This window comes from Arachis duranensis, chromosome 6 (genome assembly GCF_000817695.3).
Source record: "Arachis duranensis cultivar V14167 chromosome 6, aradu.V14167.gnm2.J7QH, whole genome shotgun sequence".
Classification (NCBI taxonomy): Eukaryota; Viridiplantae; Streptophyta; class Magnoliopsida; order Fabales; family Fabaceae; genus Arachis; species Arachis duranensis.
In genome coordinates, this window is record NC_029777.3 from 17,478,587 (window position 1) to 17,483,281 (window position 4,695).

The following is a 4,695-nucleotide window of genomic DNA, read 5'->3' on the forward strand; positions in this document are numbered from 1 at the left end:
GCGGCTATGGCAGCGGCCTTCTCTCCTCCACCGGTGTTCCCTCTCTCTTTCTCAGATCTCCTCTCTCATTGTTCGTGCTCGGTGGCGAAGAATCTAAAGGTGGCGGCAATGGCAAGAAGCGACGGAGGAGACCCGCGATGAAGGCAATGGCCTCCTCCCCTCCCTCCTTCGCGTTTCCTCCCCACCCCCCAAACAAAAACGCGTTTCCTTCCCCATTCCCACAAAATGCGTTCTTTTTTATTTTTTTAAAAATTTTATATTTTTTATTAAAATAGGGGTAATTTAGGAATAAAATTAAAAATTTTATTAAAAAGGACAATTTTAATACGAAAAAAAATGTTAAGGATAATTCTAAATAAAAAATTACATTGGAGATGGTTTCGATTCTGACCCCTCAACGTTAGTGACCAAAACAATACTTATATCTTTTTTATATTTGACTGCTATTATATAAGTTTCACGTTTGCTTTATGATACACAATAATTGAACTACACTTTATTATTTCATTTTGTATGTTTTGAAATAATGCAATCGTACGGTAAGGATAACATTAGTTTTATAACTAATGTGAATTTTCTTACTATTTTATTTGTCATTTAAATGCTATCCATAAAAAATAATTACTTAAAGTAAAACATTATATAAATAGAAATAGAAAACTTTTGAATTTATCATTCTGATTTGTTTCTTAATTTTCACTTAATATTACTCAAATTTAATAAGTTGATGGTAGTAATTTTTTTTATTAGTTACAAAATTTCAACTCTCTCTCTCTTTCTCTATCTTAATTTTATTAAATAGTTTTTTATGTCAAAATATTTTTAACTTTTTCTATAATAAATATTTTTTAAATAATCTAAACCATAAAATGTCACATCTTTTCATTTTATCTTAAAAGTTTCATACTTTTTTTATATCAAAATATTATGATTTATTATATTATTATATATTATTTTTATACCACAAAACAAAAGGTAAACTTTTATATCTTTTTTGTTACTTATTTTATTTTATTTTGACTATCTAAATTAGCATATATATATATAATCAACATATTTTCTACTATTTATACAATATTTTTATAATATTTTTTCTAGTTCCAAATAATATTCATTTAAAAAATTATCTTTGAATCTTAAACTATGTAATTTAAAAGTCATTGCATCCAAATTTTCTAAAATTTCAGCAAAATAAAAACTTTTCATATTATTATAATTAGTTGAATGAACAAATAATAACGATCATCATTTTAATTAATAAAATAAAATAATTTATTAATTTATATTAAATTATTAATTTCAATTACATTTGAAAGTGAATAACATTCTAAAAATAACTAAAAGAAATTTAAAAGTCTTATGTAAATTAACATATATATAAAATATTATGTGAATAGAAATATAAACATTAGATAGTCAATAAGTAACTACAAAAAAATAAAAAAGAATAAAAAATAATTGTGAATTTTAAAAGTTGAAATAGTGAAAAGAAGGAGGAAAAAAATAGATATTTATTGGGTTATTCCTCTTAAATAGTATAAAATTGAGCAAAAATATAGGAATTGTAATTTAAAAACATATGTAAAGACATTTTTATAACATAATTTGAATACTAAATTGATAGTTTTTGAAGAATCTTTGAATAAATAAATAAATAATATTAAAGATAATTAAATAAAAATTAAAAAGATGAAATGCAAAGTAAATAATAAAAAATCACTCTTTAAAATTGAAATTATTTATTCATAAGTACGTTATCTTACTGAGAAGAAATAGATTATTATCTTCAAATATATGCTGAATTATAGATATAATAATAAAGTTATAATTTGAATATATAAAGAACCTAAAATAAAAATAATTTTACACATGAATAATGAAGTAATCTGATTTGTTATTTTAAATTTAGAAAATAACAAATTAAGTATTGATAGAAAAACTTTAAAATAATTATAGTAAAACAATCAAATATTACAATGTCTTGATTTACAACTTACATAAAACCAATCAATAATAATTTTTTAAAAATAAATATAAATATATCTGCACATTTTTACTTTATAAATATTGTGGTTTAGTTGTATTTAAAAAAAGTGCAAAAGTAGATTAAAAAAATATGAGTAAAAGCAAACTCTCAATTGAAATATTAGACTTAGTTACTCATTTAAAAGTTTAAATTAAATTTTTACCGTTTTTAACCGTTATTTATGCAAGGAAAAAGAGATATATTAGAAAAAACAAAATTTTAATTGTAATTATAACTTGATCCTTAATATTGAATTTTTTTATTACAACTCCTTCTCTCCTTTTCTTCGCTACAATTTTATTTTCAAACATTAGTGTTATAATCTCACCACAAAAATTAACTACATATAATAAATTTTCAAAATATAATAACAATATTTTAGAATAAATAAATAAATCAAATTCGATTAAAAATAAACTAAACAAAAATTATAAATTAAAAAAAATTAAGATTCCTAAACTAACAGTTAAAACAAAATTTAAAAATGATTAATTTATTTGTGTTCAACTAGTAGAATCAAGAATAATGTAAAATACAATGTAATCTAATAAAATAAGAGATGTTATGAATAAAAAATTAGTTCATTAATAAAAGCGCCGTTATAGTATAATTAGTATTAATGTTAACCAATTAATATTGTATGGGATAATTTTAATTTATCTTTAAATATATGATATATGAAAATTAGCCGTAAAATTAATATATTTATCTAAAAAAATTACAAAACAAATGATTAATGGTATATATCAATTAAATAATATTATAAATCAGAAAATTAATTTATTATTTTATAATATTATTTTTTAAAAAATACATATATGCATATAATGAATTCTCTATTTATATTTGTTAAAAATTAAGGTCAAAGTGCAAGTCAGAGTAAAATATATCACAGAATAAATATTAAATAGTAAATCATATAAATTAAGACTTTTTTTTGTCTTGTATTCATTCCTTCTAAATTCCACAAGTAATAAAATAATTTACTTTCAGTCAAAGATTCACTAAAATATATTTTCTTTCTTAAAAATTGCTTGATTCTTAATTATTCATGTAAATCATATTATTGTAAAAAAATATTTTTTGTTGATTGATAATTACTTTTTTGACTTTTTTTAATAAAAATTATATTAATTACTCTTTATTAATAGAATTAAAATAAAAAAAAAGTTAAAATTGGACGCTAAATTTCTGATATCCGCTTTATATATTGTTCACAAAAATCATCCATAAATTATTAAACGGTTATAGCACCTTTTTTTTATAATTATCATAAAAATGAAATTTTTAATGATAAATTGTAATAGAGTTTTTGATATGCTTAATTATGAGTCATTTTTTGTATTTTTTGGAGACAAAAAAATAAAATATTTTAATACCATTATAATAATATAGACTATTTTTTAGGATCACTACAACAATATAGACTATTTTTTAGGATTATTATGTGTCAAAAAAATTAAAATTCGTCAAAAAAATAAATTTTGACACTATTTTAACTGTAAAAATATGTTAATAAAAATTTTGTCAAAAATAGTATTGTTAACATATAAGTAATTGTAAAAAAGTTTAAATCTTATTTTGATAAATATTGGCCGAAAAAATAATTTGTTAGAAAAATTTGAGAATATATTTTTTGTGATACTTATTAATCGTCAAAAATACTATTTATTTTGACACTTATTGACCATAAAAAATTCTCAACAAAAATTTTTAACAAAGAATGAGATGAGATCTTGAAACTGAAGAATAAACTGAGATTTTAAAAATGAAGAATGAGTAATATGATCCTAAATTGAGAGTAGTGTGATGCCAAATTGACGGAATTCAATAAAAAAAAAGAATAATAGAATAAGTTAAAAATAAATAAGTGTCAAAATTAAGGAGTAATTTTCTACAATCAAATTATTCATAAAAAAAACATAGAAAATTTGACATTTGTGATATTTGTCAAAAATATATATTAATTTTTATACTTAACTATGGTCGTTAAAAAAATCATGTTAAAATAGCTCTCTTTTCTTGTAGTGTATATAATTAATTTAATAAATGAAGAAAAAAGATATAAAGGGATAAAAAAGAATTAATAAAAGTAGATGAAGATCTGAAAGAAAAAAAATAGAATAAAGAAGAGAACGATGTGGATGAAAGTTATGCGTGGAATGAAAAAATTACTGCCATATGGATAAAGAAAAGTTAATTAATAATTACTTTTTTTCAAAATAAAAGTTATATAAATTACTCTTTGTTAATAGGATTAAAATAAAAAAAAATTAAAATTGGACACTAAACTTCTCATATCCGTTTTATATATTTGCATTTCACAAGTTTTTTTTCCATTTTGGGCCTCTGATGAATGCGTATCATTTTATTGACTTTTTTTTTTAAGGTGAAACACTCCCTTTTTTTGTATTTATGTTGGTCATACCACATACACAATTGGACATTTTTGTATCTTATGTGCTTGCTAGCATTTTCATGAAAAGGCTAACCGCTGAAGGTCCAATTATATTAAATATTGGTTCAACCAAAAGATTTTAATTTTTGGCCTCATAAGGATACCTTTTCATATATTTTCATCCATATAAATAAGTCACATTAAAATTCTAAATGCATTACCTTGATCCAAGAAGAGACTTCCGCAAAATTCATTTAATAATAAAAATAGA